A 22,375-nucleotide genomic window follows, 5' to 3' on the forward strand; every position below is an offset into this window, starting at 1 on the left:
CAAAAATAACATGACACGTTGGTTCAAACAATTCGAAGAAACCGGATCGGTTATGAAAGAGAAATCAAACGGCAGACCGAGTGTACCGGACGAAACGGTTAACTAATTAGACGATCGGCAATTAGAAGTCCTGGGAAGTCCATCCCCCCGTCGAAGAGTCGAATTAGGTATTCCAAAATCTACAGTTCACAAACATTTACATAAAAAACTAAAATTACACGTTTATAAAATCCAAATACTGCAGGAATTGAAACCCGATATTGGTGTAAAACGTTACGGTCTCGCTGTTGGACAGAATAAGTGAAAACGAACCATTTTTACATGATATAATTTTTGCAGACGAAGCTACATTCAATGGATGCGTTAATAGACACAATTCACAAATATGGGGCTCTGAAAACCCACACGCAATTATCGACAAACAACGCGATTCGCCTAAAGTTAATGATTGATAAGGTGCGATGAAAAATCGTGTAACAGGGCCTTTCTTCTTTGCTGAAAAAACAATTAATAGAGTCGCGTATCTTGACATGTTAACCGATTATTGCTTTCCTCAGCCGGATGAACTCGAAAACATTCATCGACTTCATTTCCAACAAGACGGTGCTCTCCCGCACTTCGATGCATCGGTCACGGACGCTTTGAACGGAAAAATTTGGAGATCGATGGATAGGCCGGCAAGGATCCGTACTTTGGCCTCCAAGGAGTCCAGACCTGACACCTTGCGATTTTTTCTTGCGGGGGTACATCAAAAGCGTTGTTTATACGCAAAAAATTCGCGAACTAACCCGCTTAAAAAACAGGATTAATGAAGCGATGACAACCATCAACGAACAAATGTTAACTAATGTTTGGAGAGAAGTCGAGTATCGTTTTGACATTTGTCGAGCGACTAAGGGCGCACATATTGAAATTTATTATGTAAAAAAATGTTTGTGACGACAAATTTGAAAAAAAAACTTAAACCGTCGGTAATTCTGTTTTAATTTAAACCATGTTCAAAACCGCACCATTCTTTTATGATAACTCTGTATATACATTTTTTTTTCACGCACAATATTTGAATTTATCCGGTAAGTTAATTAGCCTCCCAAAAAATAATTTTTCTTTATTCTTTTTCTTATTTTCTTTTTAGATATATGAAATTTAAAAAAACTATACCTAATTAATATTTTCATAAAAATGAAACAGTTTATCTTAAGTATTTTTTCCAAATTAAAACAGTACTTTGCAGGTGATGAATGATTTACTGCGCCATACTGAATGTTACGGTAAGTTGCCATAGTAAGTTAACAGACAAGATCCAGTGACGTCAATGTTCGGTTGTTTAACGATGGTGAAAGGTTCCTCCTATGGTTTATTTACCCTATCTATATTGCTAATTCGATGGCGGAGTATGTCGTGGAAGGAGTAACTTTGATAGACTATGTAGCCTCACGTTTCACGCCATCATTTCTTTTTACTTACAAGTTATTTTCTTCATAGCTTTTATAAATTTACAATTTTTTAATTAAAATTGTATATTTTAATGAAACAAGACAAAAATAAAAATATACACCTGTTTCAAACCAGACATCAGAAAATTTTTTTTTGTATAATTCAACAAAATAATTCGGTTTAGAATTAAGAAAAAGTCTTATGCTTCCGTTGTCAGTTTAAATTTTTAATTATTGAACCGTTTAAAAAAAAATCTTCTCACCAATTTATTTAAACTACAATTAAACAGTTTTCTTTTATTCTATCGATAAAATTTAAAATGATTTAAATGAAAATTTAAAAAAGAACCCTGAATTTTTTTCCCGTTGTATACAAACAAAAATACGTGCTTAAACAGTTTTCATTAACGCTTCCTGAATTGTAATTTAATTATTTTTTATATTTGTCATTTTATGTTTTTACCTTACGATTATTTAATGCGTTTATATTTTACATAATTAATATGGAATATGTTTTTTTCTTGATGATCTCGCTACGTAAGCTAGAAGTTAACCGATCGGTGGGGAAATAGATTCTTGTAGCGTATAAAAAATGTTTTGTCCATCGGAATTCGAACCCAGGACCTCCGTATGAAAGACCGAAACGCAACCACTCCACCACGGCGCACATGAGTCCTTAACCCTTTTTATTATTCTGGTATCTTAGCACTAGAGCATTGTTACAAGAAGGAAAATATTGTAATCAGTTATAAAATGGTTTACAGGGTTTTAGGTAGAGTTCATAAGAAAGCTAACTATTGTAATCGGTACCACGATTCGATTTCGGGAAAATTTCGACATATCTTCGCATTTCACATCCCCTAGACCCTTAAACCACCGTCAGATCATAAGTTTATATATATATATATTTCACTTTCTTGTGGACAGGAAAACTGCCGTAATTATGTGCGAATCGCTTTCAAATTGTTCCCTAAAAATAACTTGTCCCAAAATCTCAGCCGTGTTCGTTAATGACCAAGATCGGACCGTGGAGATGAAATGGGGGCTTTTTCGAAAAGCCATATCGCAAAAACTTTTTTGTTAAGTGAAATATTGAATTCGTTTAAAAATTCTTACTATTCTTTGGATAAAGGCCTAAAATTTATCTAAGTAAAGTTTTACGATATCACTAACCGTTGGCCCAGGGGGTGGAAAAAATAGGAATTTGAAAAAAAATCATACCTCCCCACACAGGCAGTAATTCCAGTACACGAAAACAAAAAATGGTTCGTTGAGTTACTGTAAGACTATAAGTGAAAGAGATAATGTACTAGATTTCATTCAAAAACTACTGTTGTAAATGAACAGCTGATTTACTCGACTAAATTTGTAATACATTTTTAAGCAAGTATTTCCAGCCGATTTCTTTCATTAACGATAAGTAAAAAGTATTAGCTCATATTAAAACTGGAAGTTAATTTTTATTTAGAAAACAAGCGATAAAATAAAAATTCAAAAACCCACGACGCCGTTCCGTAGTAACATATCTACTACAGTGCCCCTTGGTGGCCTATAACCGTAAAAATAGTTTAAGAACTTGCTCTAAAGTGATTGGTTTGCTTGGCATTTCTCCCGCCACCGCCCCATTAGGTAGCCCTAAAGCATAAGACCGAATGTCTGTGCCGCAAACGGCTACTGAGCTTCGAAACAGTTTAGCGATCCGTGTTTTAACTGGCTCGTAGAGCTAACCTAAAAACTTGAGCGGAATAAGCGCGGTACCATACACCACTCGCTTGTGTATGTGGTCCCACCGCCCACTTTTCTTATATCACAAAAATGGGTAGGCGCACCGCGACAACTACTAAACATTTTTGACTATCAATGATTAAATTTATCTCGTCAAAGCCAGCAATTCGCTGCCACGTCTAGGCTGCTGAATGCCAACAAGTACCTGTCCACCATATTAAAGCGCTTGGAGCCTTAATTGGCTTGCGGTCAGCCATATATATCTCTAGGCTAGCTTCACACAGCAGTGCGGTAGGAGTCCTTTCCCTTAGGTAAACTACTGATGTCGGTTTAACAAAGCAACCGTATCAAAGAAATCCCACACAGTCCGACAGTGCGGCTCTCCTCACAGTGACTCGCTCTAAAGAGATACATATGTAATGCTAAAATCCGCATCGAAATCGATCCTATAGTTTTGAAGGAAAATGGTAACAGACAACGCGCACGCGCGCGCACACACACACACAATCTCTTACCCTAAATGCATATATCGTCTCCAATCCATGGTGGATAATAATATCAGTTGTACAGCCGTTTAATTTCTTGACGTGGCTTCGCCGCTATATATGATTACTCTCGTTTTCTGTCGTGATCAATTTTTTCTTTTACTTTAACTGACTGGAGGCAGGTGTGTTGCCAGTCGCGTCGCACAGGGGCTGTGTCGCACCCTTTAAAAATCGAAATGCAAAAAACCTCAGAAAGTTTTTAAATGTATATCTGGGGAATATTTGCAAGCCCAAAAAATACAGCATTCATATCTGGCTTCGCCCACGCTATGCGATTACTTCCGTTTCCCGTCAAAGTCAGGGGATATTTAGCAGGTTATGGCTCGCTTCGCTCGCCGTTTAGCCAGATGGTTCTCGTCTAGCCAGATGGTTCTGCCCCTTCGATCTCTCTGTGTTCGTTGAACTCGTGCCTGTTAGAAAAATAAAGATAAATAAAAATTAAAGCCTGTTAAATTTATAAAAAAAAATATCAGAATATTTTTATTTCTTCATTGTCACAGTTTGATCGGTACAGGACCCGAAATTTTGAGCGATCTGAAGAATGCTGGTTTCAAAATAGTCGACCACCATCTTAAAGTGATTAGTTATTAGCAGACGCTGCAATGCTTCGCTATTGCTCGATTTGAGTATATATGTAGATTAAATTAATAGATTTGGATAAAACATTAACCAAATTAATATTACGGAACTTCAAAAAATTTAATCTTTCCCTTTTTCCCAATTTTATTTTTACCGCATAACCTTTCCCGCCATTCCCCTTTCAAATTCATTTCCCCCGTTTTTCCCTTTTTACCTTCTTCTTTTTACCTTCTCTCTTCCCCTTTTTTCGATTTTTCCCTTTTTCCCCTCGCGTAAATCGGTCCAGTAGTTTTTGAATCTATAGCGGACACATATATCGGAAACATTGAAATGGAATCGTAAAATATTTCTTATAGCGTGTGTTACTTTTACGTCCAACAGATAGCGTTGTTTTTCAACAAAAAAAAACATAATTTTACCCGTCACAGGTGTAACATCTTAGGTATATAAATAGTAGGTATACAAAAACACGCGATTATTCGGATGCAATGTGTCAAAATTTCAAAGCAATTGCTGAAGAACTTTCGGAGACATAAGATTTTGAATAAACGAACATTTACATTTTTGTTTATTTAGATAACTAGTTACCCGTACTTCGGAAAGGTAAAAATGTATTTTACCCGGTTCTTAGTGTTACTCGACAAATACCACTTCAAGGTGACCGTATTTCGTTTCTTATATTTTTAATTTTTTAATTACTTTTATTTTTTTAGCCAAGTAACTGGAGCAGATGTAGCCAGTCGTATCGGACATACAATAACAGTTGCTACGTTAGTTGAACCGTTGCGTTATATACCGTCTCACCCTTCAAAAATTTTCAAAAACCCGAAAATGGTTTTTAGATATTTATGGGAACAGTATTTGCAAGCTACAATCTAGTGAATATCGTGTTTAGTATAGTCGGGAATGGGGAAAATTTGTAATAAGTGTTAAGTGTAATAATTTTGAAAAATCTAGAAATTGTTTCTTTTTTTTTTTAGATATGTACATGAAAATTAAGGACTCCAAAACTCAAGTTGATATCTTCATCTCTTACCAAAAAGTTAAAAAAAAAAACAGCCGTTTTTGAAAAAAAATTCAAAAATCAATTTTAACTCTTTAAACTTGTAATTTCGAAAAATCTAGATGTTAGCTTTTAGATATTCATATGAAAATTAGACGTATCAAAAATCAAGTTGATACCTTAATTTATTACCAAGAAATTATAAAAAAGTAAATTTCATTGTTATTACATTTTAAACATAAACACTCTGAATTTCAAAAAATTATTTCTTAGTGTGCTCTTCCTAAGAAGAACGTGCATTAACGTGAGGGATCATTTTTCAAAATTTTGTAAACATAATGACACCGCTTTATAATAATTTCAGTACTTACGTGAGCGCAAGTATTTGTAAAATATATGCCATATTTTTAAAATTTTGCCGCAAAAATCGAAAAAAAAATTTTATTTATCGCATATTTTTACTTTCCCGTCTAGATAGCTTTAGAATGGAAAGTATTGTAATCGTTCTAATTTCGGCATATGCGGTTTTCACCGGATCTTAACGTTTTGACACCTAACGAACCCGAAAAACCGAATAGAAATTTTTACGGATGTTGATGTACATGTGTTAGGTGTCGGCCGCTAAATAACCTTATATTTACAGAACTACTGGACCGATTTTGACCGAACTTGGTCAGATTAATTCTATACATGGGGGATTTATGCCGTTGTATTTTCAACTTAAAACGTCAAAGAGGTGGGGCTATAGAGAAAGATCACCCTCAGTATTTGGAGATATCGCCTAATTACGGTCATATTTTTCTTAGGAGCGTTTGTTTACGATTAAAAAATTAAAACGATTTGGGAAATCGCATCTTACCTCAAAAAATGTTATTGTAGTCGTACGCTATGTTCTGACGCCATAGGTGAGCGGCAGAATTAAATAAACGAATAATATTTAAAGTTTTGTAATTAAATATATTTAAAAATTTACTTGTTCTGGCCGGGCGAACTCGATCACCCGGTTGATACGGTGTCTGGTGCGTAAAGCCTCACGGCTACGCCGACCGTACAAGCTAAATTTGTTGTAAGTCGTGAAATTATATTAGTTGGTACCGCCATATCCGCGCGAATTAAATACGCTATGGGCACGCGGTTTCGTTAGAACAATTAAATTAAATAAACGAAGAAATATTATATTTTAATAAAACGATAAATATATTTTAATTAAATGTAATTAACAAGTTATATATCCACCTTACCGGCAAATAAGTGTTAAATCTTCGAGATCTTTCGGTCTTTTTTGTAACCATCATCAGGAGTTAAAAAAAATTTATCTCCGGTCCCGGAGATAAAAAAAAATTGGAATAACCAATTTTTATTTAAATTTATACTACTGAATGATACAATTTAATTTTGATAGATACGATCATCACGAGTTCTATTTCACAGTACGAGTAGAATGATTTATTTATAAAATTCTTTACTACTTAATGCTTTAATGTTCCACTTAAATTTCCTCGTAACCGGTAGACTATCAAGATACGAGTATTATTTATTAAGATTTATCAAAGCCTTCGTTGTATTAAGCTTTTATTTTTAAGATACTTTTTACGGTTATATGTAGAACTTTTTTCAAAAATTTGATTTACAATACGGTAAATTCGTATTACGTCTTTGTTTTACGTGTAAATATGCCCGGTTACGCGTATATTCACACACACGCACACAACGCGCGCGCACATTAACACAAAATATATATAAATCTTTGATACCGTATTCAAACTTTTTTATGCATAGCTTAGTTATATAAAATCAAATAAATTATTTTTTTAAATTTATATTTAAAAAAATATAATGGAAGTATTTCATCACGTACATTAAATTATAAGCCATTTGTATGCAGAGTACAGTCAATAAATCACACAAAAAAATAATAATAGATTTTTTTTTTTATATAATTTTATATATAATAATTTTATATATAATTATTTTTATATAATAATTCTTTTTTTTTTAATTACCGGATTAATATTTTATCCTGAATCGTATATGTACGTGATGAAATACTTCCATTATATTTTTAAAAAAAGAATTATTATATAAAAATAATTATATATAAAATTATATAAAAAAAAAAAATCTATTATTATTTTTTTGTGTGATTTATTGACTGTACTCTGCATACAAATGGCTTATAATTTAATCTACATATGAAAACGTATATTTTTTTAATGCTATTTTGATCGCGTAATCGAAAAATTGTGTGTGTAATTGATATTTCATGCAAAGGAATTGTATTAAAAAAAAAAAAAACATGAAATAAAAAAAACAAAAAAATTGCATATTTTTCCTGGGGTTTATTTTTAATTTTATTTTACTAATGTGTACGTTGCAACCTATTTAACCAGTGAACAATAAGCAATCCCCCCACGGTAAAATGAGATGAGGATATCTATGATATGTAAATGAAGTATAGTCTGGTACAGACTCAGGCCGACCGTTACTAAGACGAGCGGGTAATTGAATCTTACCACCGAAGTACGGTTGACACAATTCCTGACCGGCCGTTGGTCTTTCGTTCGTACTTGTCTGGACGAAGAAGAGCTGAAGACCCCTTCTGCCCCTACTGTCGGGAGTTAGACACGCCGGAGCACGTGATATTCCAGTGCCCGCGGTATGACGAGGAACGCCGCGACTGTACTGCCGTAACTGGGCATCTCGAGATGGGGGACCATCGTTGGAATGATGTTACGAAGTTCGACACCGTGACGGGTTTTATAATATCGTGAAGCGAGAAAGGGTTAGCGACGGTTACGTACAAAGCTGCCCTTTGCCCGTTCTTACACGGGTAGGCGGTGGTGATGAAGGGCAGGTACTCTCGTCCGCTGAGCTAAAAGACTGAATCCTGGCGGGGCGGTCCCTTTGAGGGTGTCCCTGTTAGAGGCAAAGCGCAAAGGTCCAAGTCCTGGTTGCTGGATGATGGTGGCCGGGAACGGCATAGCCGGGCCTGGCGTTTCCCTCATCTGGCGGATAGAGGCAAAGGCATCTCCCGGAACCGTGTTCATCCTTAATTGGGGGTCTGGTTTCGGGAGGCAGGGTTAAAAAAAACTACCAAAGTACACCGGTATCCAATTTTTAGTATAAAATCCGTATTAAAGTAATAAACGTTTATAGGATTCGTACGTCAGGGTCTTCGACTTCAAAAAACAACTGATTTACGACAACTAGTTAACCTCTAGGTCAGTCCGGCGGGCAGGATTTATTTTAATTTTATTTATTTATGAGGAGAGAATTTGAATAAATATTTTTCATTCGAGAATAACTGAAAAAGCAGACAACAAAGTTGTTATACTTTGCTGGCAATGATTATTTATTCTTAATAATGGAAAAATAATTATATATAAAGAAAAAAATTATTAAAAAATCGATATTTTTCTAATTTTTTTCTCCCGGAACCCCAAAATGATCTCCAAGAATTTTTTGTTAAATATTTCCTACATATTTTGTTAAATGGAAGGAACTAAAAACCATCCTATTGAAAAATATACAAGCGATAAAAATTACCAATTTTTTTTTGTGGGTGGGGTTGAATTATCAAGAAATTTTATTTCATCAAAACATAACAAATTTTGTTTAAAATTATAAATTAATTTAAAAAGAAAACGTAATTAATATTTTATTAATTTGTAACCTGACGATACTTAAATAATTTGTAAATTTTATAAAAGAAAATATTTTCAAAATCTTTTACCTGCTGAAATATTTTAGGCAGATTTCATAAGAAAGCTATATACTGTAATGGGTACCATGATTCGACTTCCGGAAAATTTCGACATATATTCGCGTTTCACATCCCCCAGACCCCAAAACTACCGTCAGTTCAAACAGGCCTTAAGAATCTCATAAAGTTCGAAGTATTTGGCTATTTGCAGACATTAGTATCCGTGTTTTACTTTTATAGATAGTTCGTCGTAACTTTAAAAAACTTTAAGAACTTATTTCAAATTATTTTAATTTAAATTTTAGGTTTTGTTTAACGGTTACATTCGTTTTCTTGAACCGCTCAATTTTAAGTCTTTTCTAACGTGTAATATTTACAGCTTATCTACTAATAAACGGTACTGAAACTAGAGCCACGATGTGGTTGATACAACCATCGTTATAACTTACAATCTCCCGTATGTTTTTAAATAAATTCAAGGAAAAACATTTTAATAATAAAGCAGAACGGGAAGAATTCATGTAAAAGATCATAAATTAGAAATAGATTAAATTTATTATGAAAAGAGGGAAGTAGACTAGTGTATGCAAAATGGCAATGTAATACTACAAGCTTACACGGTAATATACATAAGGATACACATAAATATGAGATGAATTTTCATAAAACACTTTGTTCTAGTTCCATTGTATTGTAATAATTAATTAATAATGTGGTATTTAATTAAAGTCAAATAATGAAACTAGTCGACATTGCCTTCTTTAAATCGGTGCTATCAGAGTAAATAAATCAATATATAAATAATGTATATATCAAAAATTCACTGCTATCTCTCCGGTGAGGATTCTATAGCTAAAAATAAAACACGTACGAGGTCTGTAAATAAAGCAATGAGACCGGTTCAGAAAAACGTTTTATTTACAATCCGATTATAAATGGACTCGAAACCTTTGAAATAGTTCTCTTGGGAAGTCACGCAACGCTTCAAACGGTTTTCCCAGTTTTCACAGCGGTGTTGGAACTCAGAAACTTGAATATCCTTCAAATGGTCGGTTGCATTTTTTAAAAAATGTTTTCTACTGTTCTAAAATGGTGACCCCTTCGATGTATTTTTTTAAAGTAGCAGGGACTCAAGTCAGGTGAATATGGTAGTTGGGAAACTACAGAAATGTTTTTCTTTGCCAAAAACTCAATGGAGAGTGCAGTGTGACAAGGTGCATTGCCATGATGCAGCATGGCGATGCACAGTTGTCTTTGATGGCTGATCTAACGCGGGCAACTCTTTTCCACAGTCTTTCAAGAATTTCTCGGTAAAAATACTGATTTACAGTCTGTCCTGTAGGCAAAAAGTCCTTATGGACAATGCCATTAGTATCGAAGAAACAAATAAGCATGGTTTTGATTTTTTATTTGCTCATTTTTCCTTTTTTGGGACTTGGTGAGTTCAAACTCACCACGCCAGAGCAAGGAGTGAACTCCTTGCTCTGGCGTTTTGTTTTTGGGTCGTACTCAAATATCCAACATTCAGCAGCAGTAATAATAATTTTTTTAGAAAATCAAGATCAGTTTCAACTCGCCCTAGAAGATCGCGGCACACTTCGACCCTGTTGTTTTTCTGTTGAACAGTGAGGTTTTTTGGTACCGATTTTTCACAAATTTTTTCATGACCGATTCGTTTGTCAAAATTTGATGGACTGCGGTACGGTCCAAATTCAATTGTTCTACAATCATTCTGACACTTAATCGCCGGTTGTACCGTATCAAGTCTCTGATTCGCTCAACACTGTCGTCACTTTTTGTCGTTAACGGTCTTCCAGATAATGGATCGTCCACAACCGATTCCCGGCCGTCTGAAAATACTTTAAAAGCCTAAAACCTTGAGCTCGTGACGGAGCGTCATCTCCATATGCCCTTTTCAATTCTGAAAAAGTTTCAGTAGCATTCTCACCGAGTTTAACACAAAACGTGGTTGCACAACGTTGCCGATAATTAGTATCACTATTTTTTGTAACGCACAACAAAAACTCGTTTTACGAAAAGTTTACGTCTCATGTGTCAACAATAGACTAAATATATTAATACCTAATATAAAAAAGCTGTTCATATAAACATATGTTTACTAGTAACTTTATAGTGTTGCCAGTTTGGCTGCCAAAAAAAAAAAAAAGTCTCATTACTTTATTTACATACCTCGTATAAACATATTTCGTAAAACGCTTTATTTGCGAGTTACGGTTAGTGAAAGAATTCGCTCGGATTTCAGCTACCCCGGTGAAATGAGTTTATACTAAAACGCTAAAGATGTTAATTAAGCATCAGAATTAGCGATTTCTTAAGGCTTTTAAACTGAAAAATCGAATAAAATAGATCCCAGAACCGTATCTGCAGTAGGTTTTGAGAAATCCAATAAATTTGATTAAGAAACTTGTTTTTTATGTTTGACATACGATAACTTTATTAAATGTGTAATAAACCCGTAAAACTTTTAACAAAATTTGAAGAGAATTTAACCGTGAATAAAATAGTGTAAGAGGAATAGAATAAAACAAAAATATAATGTGATTTTTGCAAATAGTCTTCGAATAATTTTTTAAGTATTAAAGGTTGTACTAACTTCAGGTTTTTGGTTTTTTTTTTAAGAATTAAAGGGCTAATGAACATCATCTGAAATGGCTGCTCTTTTATAACAAAAAAAAATAAAATTTTTTAAAGTTTTATTTCAGTGATAATTAACTATGTAAATTCCTTATCTTGCGTGTAGAAATATTTCGCATCTTTGAATGCGATAAAGAGAATCCAACGTCGTGTCAAAATTTCAAAGCAATCGGTGATCTACAGAGATTTAAGATTTTTGAACGAACGAATATTTACATTTATAAATATATATATACATTTTTTTTTATATTTGCGGTTTTTTTTCCTTGTTTAACCTCCGGGAATTACCATTCAGGTATTACTTCAGAGGATGATATGTATGGGTTTATTTTTACGTTTATTTTAATTCTACGTGAATTTACAAAATGCTGTAAAAATGGCAGTGAATTTAATTTTAAACGTATTTAAAACAAATTTTTATTAGTTTAAATGCTTTATTTTCTAGGCTAATTGTATTTTCTGATTTCTTTATATATATATATATATATATATATTATTCCGGGCGATAATAACGCGAAAGCGTTTTTTGCCCTCCAAAAAAAAAAAATCATTACATTTAGTTAGTTGAAACGTAATTTGCCGTGCAACGATTAGGTAAGCAAATGTACTCGTAATATGACTGGCGGTATTGTGAACAAGCAAGTCTAGTACAGTATTAGTTCGGGTATTTCCGCGTCTTTTCGTTGGCATTCGTCCGTCGTCTCACTCTAGCACTGTTACAAGAATTAACGTGTTTATTCAAGTAGCTGTTCGTCTTCAATTGTTATCTGTTCGGTTGTGTTTAATTACTTTTTTTTAGCGTATTACTGAATTATTTTTCTATAATTAGTAGTTGTTTGTATATTTACATATATGTAATCGTAATTCTTGTTTGAAATTTACGTTCGACTGGTATAAATATATGTTATGAAGGTAAGATTAATTTATATGACATGCTAACTAACCGCTAGACAAAAAAATTTGTTTCATGTAATTTAAAAAAACCGATAATTAATTTTATTAAGTTATGTAATTCATTTTTAGTTGATTATTTTAAGCGCTATTTGTATCTTTATGATAAAATATTCTCTTATATTTTACAACATTAACCAAAGTTACCGTTCAAAAGTATATATATATATATGACACATTAACTGCCGTAATTCTGCGCCATTTTTTTTTCAAACTGATACATAAAATATAACGAACCAAAATCTCGGTCGAGTTCCTTAATGGACAAAATCAGACCAAGGGGAGCTTTTTCGAAAAAAACAAAATATCGCTATAACTTTCTTATTATGTAAAATATCGAATTCGTTTAAATACCTATTCTATGGATAAAGCCCTAAAACTTATCTAAATAAAGTTTTTTGATATCACCAACCATCGGCCCACGTAGTGGAAAAAATGGGGTTTCAAAGACAAAAAAAAATCATACATCCCATTAATAGGCACAGTATCGAATCGGTCTAAAAGTCGGCGTTAGTCTTCTAAATATTACCTAAAACTTTTATCTGAAAAAAATTTTGGTATGACCAACCCTTACGGCAAGGTATGACCAAAATGTTACTTGAATTGTAAGAAGATGGGGCTTGTCGTATGCTAAACATGTGAAATTTTTTTAACATGCAACCATTGTCGTAATGAGTATTTTTGAAGTTTTTCTAACTTTAAGGTGGAAATCGTTTTTATCTTTTTTTGGAATTTTCTAAATAAAGAAAAATGTAATCCTATACCTTTTTTACTCTCCCGTCTAGATAGTTCTATAACTGTACAAGGAAAAGTATTTTAATCGGTCCAATTTGGGTATATCCGGTTTTTATCGAATGTTGACGTTTTGACACCTAAGGCACCAAAAAATAAAAAAAAACATAAACCAGGTGGAAATTATTCAGATGTTAATGTTTTATTAACGTATAAGTGTTCGTCTCTAAATCACCTTATATTTCCCGAACTACTGGACCGATTTTGACCATGCATAAATTTTCAAATTAAAATATCAGTAAGATTGTAGAGCAAAGTCACCCTCAATATCTTGAGATTTTGCCTAATTAAGATCATATTTTTCCTGGGAAAATTTGTTAAAGATTAAAAAATAACAATATCTGCAAAAATACTTTTTTTAAATTTGCACCCCCACAAATGAGTCACAATGAGTCGTGGAATTAAATAAATGAATTAATATTTAAAGTGTAAAGTAACTCGGTTCGATTGGGTTTCGAATTCGATCGTCCGGTTGACTCCGTACCTGGTACGTTAAGCCCCGCAGCTATTCAACCTGCCGACCGTAGAAGCAAAATTATTTTTTTCTAAGTTGTGAAATTACATTATTTTAGATAGTTCCGACCGTCGCCGCTAGTCCTGCCATATCCACATGAATTAAATGCGGTATGTGCGGGCGCTTTTATTAGAATAATTGAATTAAATAAACGAAAAATATTACGTTTAAAATGATAAACATTTTAAATTAAGTTACGTGTGTATTGTATATGTAAGCCGTGTATCAGAAATAATCCACTGTTGTCAGGTTTTTTTTTTAATATACCACACATATACACATAAATTATAACGGAACCCTATTAAAAATTACAATTTATTCAAGTTATAAAAAAAAATTATAACATTTTTAAATAAATAAACGCTAAAATTATATTTATTATAAAATTAGCCGAACCGGCAATGCTTCGCTATGGCTAGATTTGAAAAATGTATATATATATATATATATATGTGTGTGTGTGTGTGTGTGTGTGTGTGTGTGTATGTGTATGTGTATGTATGTATGTGTGTGTGTGTGTGTGTGTGTGTGTGTGTGTGTGTGTATGTGTATGTGTATGTGTATGTGTGTATGTGTGTATGTGTGTATGTGTGTATGTGTGTGTGTGTGTGTGTGTGTGTGTGTGTGTGTGTGTGTGTGTGTGTGTGTGTGTGTGTGTGTGTGTGTGTGTGTGTGTGTGTGTGTGTGTGTGTGTGTGTGTGTGTGTGTAGATTAAATGAACACAATTGAAATTTTGATAAAACATTAACAAAATTAACATTACAGAATTAACATTACAGAATTAACATTACAGTAATTAACATTACTTTTCCCTTTTACCCTTTCCCTTTCTATTATTTTCACATTTCCTCAATCTGTCCACTTCCTTTCCCCATTTCTACTTCTCTTGTTTCCCTTTCCTCTTAACTCTCTTTTCACTTTTCATTTTCCATCTTTCCCTTTCTACTAATTTCCTCTTTTTTCTCATTTTCCCACTTTCTTCATTCATTTCTCTTTCAATTATTTTCCTTTCCCCCTCCCTCTTTCGACCATTTCCCTTTACTTTTTTTTTCTTTTTTCCCCTTTCTATTTCCTCTTCCTCATTTTCCCGTTTTTTTATTTTTTTCTATTTTCTCCCTTTTCTCCGCCCGTAAATCGGTCCAGTAGTTTTTAGTGTATAGCGGGGACCTACATATCGTATGTTGCTTCTACGTCCAACAGATACCACTGTTTTTCAAAAAAATCACGTTTTTACCTGTCACATGTGTGACATCTTAGGTATATAAAAACACGCGCGCATATTCGAATGCCTACAATAATAGTACTACAATAATAGAATGCCTACTTGTAATAGAACTACCTTCCACCAGCACGCCAGGGTCTGCACTGCGGAAGCGACCGTGCTCTCCTCGCAGCCTCGCGTGCAGCTTCCTATATGTGCACGCGCACAACAGACAAACACCACGCCGCTGGAACTGTAAAGCGCACAGTTCTATACAAACATTTTTGTATCTTTTTCATAAACTGGGGGATGGATACTGACAATAAGCTTAAGTATAATATATTGTACAGGTATAAAAAAAGAATTAAAGAAAAAAGAACACATTATATTAAATTTTATTGATAATATCAAGTGGAAATAGGGGGTGCTGCAGTTCCACAGATCTTATACGCGAGCCGCCACCGGTTATAATTAAACTAAAATCTTATCTTGTAACTTCATCACATATAATTTAATTAAAACTGTTTTATTCTTGCTTAGTTGACGGATTCGCCGGTAAAAAATTTACACAGATCGTGGATTATTGCGTCAGAATTGTATGAATCGGAAATATCTTTAAAAAAAAATTGATATCCGAACAACATAAAACAAAATTTTCAATTTTTCTACATAATTAACTCGTATTTTTTTATTGTTTATTTCTATGCTGTTCTGTGGTTTATTTGTAGTAATTTGATTTTTTGTTTGTTTTTGCAATCAGGTCTGTTTTATTTTACAATATAGCATATGATAAAAATAGCATCAAACTAAAAAAAGTAAATTTATTTTCTGTAAAATATAAGGATGTTGCCAAGACGTTCATGTTAAGGAAAGGAGAAAGTTTTTCAGTAGCATGTTTGTAAAGAACTTTTAAGAGTAGAGTAGGGTGTGATAAAGGGACATGAAATAGGGTCAAATTGACGAATGCCGGAAATAAGAACATTAGCTTGGTGGTCACCATACCGTAACAGGACATTTAGGGCATTTTAGAGCATCAGGTTTTCTCCTGCAGTAATAATAGTAGTAGTTGTAGTATTAGTAATAATAATAATAATAATAATAATAGCAGTAATACTGCACTGTTTTACTAAATGCTAGGCCGTAAATGTTCCATCATCTCATTTCGTCTCACACCGACTACTATGAGTTGCTTGTGTGTCAACTGTGCCGGTCATAAACTCTATACCCCCAGCTGACAGTATACATCTACCTCGTTTGTCAAATATAATCCCTTTAACTATGTCCCTGTAAAACGCACACATACAAACGCAACAAATACTCGTATAATATACATAGATATTTCTAGAGGAAGACAGACGAGGGTGAATTTCCATTTAATTTGGTCCCGTTTAAAGGGATTTGTAATTAGGATGTTGTATATCAAACCGTGTGTGACTAACACCTTTATAACTATTATGTAAAACACATACGCGCAAACACCCACACACTCTAATATAAATAGGTGGGCTGATATGGGCGTGCGTATCAGCTGAAATAGATGATATATGTATATGGATAAAACTTGACGCACAACTATTATAATATAAACTGCAGTAAAATTACACGATATTAAGCTTACGTCGCAATTTTTATCGTATTTTTGTGGGCATAGAGGAAATGCTGAGCGACTACAGTATTTTTCAGTGCGGGTGCTGTTAATCCCGTTACTGTCCCAGAACACAACATTTTTTCTAACGAAATGTGGTCGTGTTAGCCCACTATTTAATATATTGATAATTTTTATCTGCAATATGCAAAAAAAAAAAAAATAAATAAAATAATAAATAAAAAATAACTACCGATGAGTAGTTTTTGCGAAAATTTTACAATTTAATCTGTATTAATATAGAAATTATGGGCGTAGAATTTTACTTGATACTTGGTGAAATTTTATTTTTTTGTTTTTTTTTTCCTTAACTTAAATATAATCCCTTTATAACTATTATGTAAAACACATACCCGCACACTCTAATATAAATAGATGGGCTGATATGCCCGTGCGAATTATCTCAAGTTAATACCCAGCTCAGGATAGATACCTAGTGAATAACTTTTTTTTCTCATTTATGAAATAATGTAATGTAATATATATTTGTGTAATTTCAGTTGTTTAGGTAGCCTTATGGCTATCTAGGCCTTGTGCTAGATAAGTGGTATATTTATCTATTTATATTTACTGACTAGGATTTATTCAACCGACTAGGACAGTTTATTTTCTAGTATTTCTTTAAATGATCACGTAATTTGAAAATTCAGATAATCTATTTTACATTTAACATAAAACATTTAACAATGTTTTACTCGCATAGGCTTTTTAAAGTTTTACCTTTCAAACTGAAATCTTTTCGAATTAATTTTTTCTTAACTGGTGCATCTATTTCCGAAGTACTTTATAAATACAATAAGTAACGCTTCCATCTGTGATGACGAGCATAAGTAGTATACTTCATTAGGTTGTCTTATTTTAAGATAAGTAAATAAAACACGATTCTATCGAGTAGGTTGCCGGTTAACATTTTGCACCTATTCCGTCATCCCGCAAACAGTTTTATTTTTTGTTTGTGATAGAATTTCTTCCAAGATTAACTATCTGCACTTTCATATCAACTGTTGAATTTATCACATAAGGGTTATATGCTTAGTTAATATTAAGCACACCTTTTCTTTCTTTTCCTGTTTAGCCTCCGGGAATTACCGTTCAGGTATGAGTGTAAATGGAGTGTAGTCTTGTACAGTTGGAATCAGTCTTGTAGAATCAGGTTGGATGGACGAAGCCTTAATTTTAGACTGGATCAGGTGTGTATGACAAAAGCGATCAGGAGATTTACTTAATAAAAAAAATTCCGGTATGCTAATAATGGGGGCATCCGGTATGTAGTTATCGGGGGCATACGAATGATAAAGTAAAAGATTTTAAAAAAGGGTATGACAGACTAAGTAATAATTGCAGGCGGATTGATATCTCTATTGCAACCACTAGATGTCCGCATTGATAAACCGTTCAAACCTGCATTTAAATCACTGTACAGTAAATGGATGACTGATGAAAAATTCTTTTCTCACGCCTACAGGAAGAATCAAACTCCCAGATTTTAACCGGATTTGTGTTTGGATAAAAGATGCTTGGGAAGGTATATCCACGGAATTAGTAAAGAAAAGTTTTAAAAAATGAGAAATATTTAATGAACTTGATGGTAGTGAAGAAGATGACCTTTGGCAAAGCGACGAGAAGACAACCGGTAGCCCTTCTACAGATGCTGAGAGTGACAGTGATTAATTAAAAATAAAATTCCAAATTAAAAAGTGTATTGAAATGATCCTTTTAAACAGGATACTTTGTTTTCGTTTTACTGGCCTACTGATTCTGAACTAAACTAGTACTTACGGTAATTAATTATTAATGTAATATTAATATTGTAATTTAAATCAATGAATTAGATGCTTTACTTTCTGAATATTTTCGTATTTACGTATATTTTTTATCATATCTGTTGTTTATCATATCTGTTTAAAACAGCGGTATATACTCGATTTTATTTTTATTTTTGGTCTGGAAAATCGAAAGCGGGGCTTATTCGGTCGGGGGGGGGGGCAGGTTACACGATTAAATACGGTATAATGTTAAAATAGTAACATGCGAGGTGGTTAAATGATAACTTAATCTGTGATACGGAAGAAGGGATGTCTAGTTCAATGGTTTATTTTTTGTCGGCTTTCCTATTCAGATTATATTGTTACCGTAGTAACCGGTGAGGGCGTTAAACTTTAACTGTCATCTGAGATACGGAAGACGAAGAGACCTTTTCATTTGTAAAATTTATATCGGCTTTCCTATTGAGATTGTATTGTTACCGTAGTAACCGGTGAGGGCGTTAAATGATAACTGTAATCTGAGATAGGGAAGATGTCAACTCTTCTTCTCTGGTCTAATTTTTATCGTCTTTCCTATTCGGATTATATAGTTACCGTAATAACCGTCCAGGGCGTTAAATTATAACAATCTGAGATACGAAGAGGGAATGACTTGTTCATTGGTCTAATTTTTATCGGCTTTCCTATTTGGATTATATTGTTACTGTAGTAACCGTCGAGGGCTTTAAATGATATGTCATCTGTGGTACGGAAGACGATTGATTAAAAGGGGGAAAAAAGCTAAGTTTTTAAGTAGAAATTATAAATTGGTAACAAATAAAATAAAATTTGTGATTTGAAAAGTTAGTAGTTAAAAATTTAATTATACAGAGTCAGCAACATAAAACCGAACCCACACAATAACCGCTGCACAATTTGTAGGTTATGTTGAAATGAAATTTTATGAGTGATACGGATAAATTAAATAAGAAAAACATGAAACGTAATTTAAATGTTGCATTTATTTATATTATTGTTACAAAAGATGATCAAAATACCACCCTGTTCATCGATGCACTTTAGTGCTCGATTGATCGATCATATTGAGTGTCGTCTGACGCAAAACGTTGTTGTCTATTGCGCTGATTTCTCGTTGAATATTCACCTTCAGTTCATCAATATTGTAGTTATTAGATGCATAAATTCTCTCCTTTAAGTAGCGTCAAAGGAAAACCTCGCAAGTAGACAACTCTGGAGAACGTGGAAGTCACCGTCCTCAGTTGGTAGCTCGTTCATTTGTGAAAGCTGCATGAACGCGATTCAATGAAACGTTTAATGTGTGGTACGTTATTCGCTGGAAGAAGCTGTACTATTTTTCATTATCAGTTAATTGTACATAGAATTCTTCAAAAATTATGAGGTAAACTTGTGTATTGATAGCCTGGTCAAAATATATTGGATCACAGGAAACGGTACACCAAACACCAATTTTTTCATCGTTAAGTGGACGCTGAAATATTTCGTGAGGATTCCTCGTCATCCAGTACCGTGGTGTTCTGAGAATTAACATAGCCGCATAAATGAAACCACGCCTCGTCTGACATGAAATACGACATCGTATTGTCCACCAACTATGGTTTCGAGAAGCCAGTTGCAATAAAGTCGTTTCGGTTTGTCTGTTTCCTTCAGTTGTTGTACAGTTGTAACGGGGTAAGGTTTCAATTTTAATTCATGAAGAATTTTACGACAAGATATGTATTTAACACTAGATTGTTGGGACAACTTGTGTAGTGATTTTTTTTTTGACTGGCAGTAATTCTTCTTTCAATATCGGCAATGGCCTATGGAGTCCTAACGGAAGGTTGCCTATTTCGTTAAGCATTTGAAATCGAACCTATTGTACGCCATTTTTTAACTAAATCGTATATGCTGTTCTTCGCTGGGATGTAGGCATTCGGAAATTTTTTTATAAATACTTGACGTGATTCTTCAAACGATCCAGAACGAATATAGGCCTTAACTATAGCTATCATCTCCTGGACTGAATAAGGCATTTTACATACATAACTTCTTTAAAGTCCGGGACAACCATTAGGTATTGCTTTAGACGATGAGATGAATGATTTGTAGCGTGTGTGATAATGCTATGCCTGACTGGGATTCGAGCCCGGGACCTCCGAATGAAAGGCCGAGACGCTACCACTCACGCCACGGAGGCCGAGTACACAACTACAACTGCACTCCCAATATTGCACTGCAACAAAACGTATACTCCCCTGGTCATCTATAATTGATGCATTGCATGAGATGCGAATAAGCGAATATCTAATAAATCAAGTTAATCACTATCTACATCAAAGGTTTCTTGAGATCAAAACTTTGGAAGATAAGGCAGTTTTCCAGATGTTTGGTGGAGTTCCTGAAGGTTCTGTGCTGGGCCCAACCTTGTGGAACATTTTTTATGACGCAGTCTTCAGACTGAATTATCCTGAAGGAGTTACTGCAATTGGCTATGCTGATGACATAGCAATCCTCGTTGAGGATAGGGATGTAGATAACTTAGAACGCAAAGCCAATCTGGCATTAGGAATTATAGATGAATGGTTACAAAGAAGCCAACTACAGATAGCCCCAGGGAAGTCCAGTTGTATTGCCCTTTCCGGCAGAAGACCTATTAGAGGTATAAATTTGAATATCAGAGGAGACCCAATTATGCAAGTCAATGAGGCAAAATATCTGGGAGTCATACTCGATAAAAATTTGAGATTTAGCAGACACATCGATATGATGTGTAGTAGGGTCACTCCAATGGTCAAAGATCTGAGAGGACTCTTCCAGAACCATGGAATACCAAAAATAGAAACTAGGAAATTAATAACTGCTGCAACAACATCAATGATATTATACGCGGCCCCGGTTTGGGGACATACAATTAGTATTAAACGGAATAAAGGAAAATTGAGAAGCGCGCATAGACTTGCACTGTTGAGGGTGGCCGCTAGTTACAGAACGGTGTCCTATGACGCGCTTTGCGTAATAACAGAGGTTCTACCAATAGACCTGCAGATTAAAAGCAGGATGCTTAGATATGAGGAACTACTACAAGACGAGATAGCGGCTCAATTGGAGCAAGAATGGCAGTTGGAATGGTCACGCTCAAGAGTCGGGGATTGGACTAGAAGACTAATCCCTGATATAGGTAGGTGGTATGGAAGTAGACGCGGAAACGTTGACTTCTATATGACACAGTTATTATCGGGGCATGGATCTTTCGGGCAGTACCTAGCCAGAATTGGAAAAAGGGACACACCACAATGTGTTTATTGTGAGGAAACAGATAATGCGGAGCACACTATATTTGTATGTCCTAGATGGGCTGAAAACAGGAGGGTAATTATAACCAATCGATTAACACCGGATAATCTAATTAATTGGATGGTACAAAATCAAGAGAACTGGGACTGGTTCAGAAGGTTTGCTGGAGAGATCCTGAGAACTAAGGAAGAAGAGGGCGGTAGACTGTGATTAAGTTAAGTAGGGAAGGGTGGACAGTCTCTCCGTGGAGGGCCCGTATGCCCTGGTATGCGGGTTCCTGCGAAGAGAGAGAACTCCAGGGGAGATGGGAATAAAAGAAAAGACCGAGTCCCGGCCGGCGGTGTTTCTCCCTGCGGGCGTCTAGGTGCTTTGTGGGGTGGGTACCGTCGGTTAGAGGCATAGGCGTAAAGACCGAGACCCGGTTCCCTGCGGCGGGGCTGGGGGACGGCATCGCCGGACCTTGGCCCTAACGCGGGAATTATAGGCAGGCAAAAAATAAAACAAAAGATCCAAGACCGGGGGGGGCCAACCTGCCGTGCCGGATGTAAAGCCGGTGGGTGGGGGAC

The sequence above is a fragment of the Lycorma delicatula genome, chromosome 8, assembly GCF_047948215.1.
Source record: "Lycorma delicatula isolate Av1 chromosome 8, ASM4794821v1, whole genome shotgun sequence".
Classification (NCBI taxonomy): Eukaryota; Metazoa; Arthropoda; class Insecta; order Hemiptera; family Fulgoridae; genus Lycorma; species Lycorma delicatula.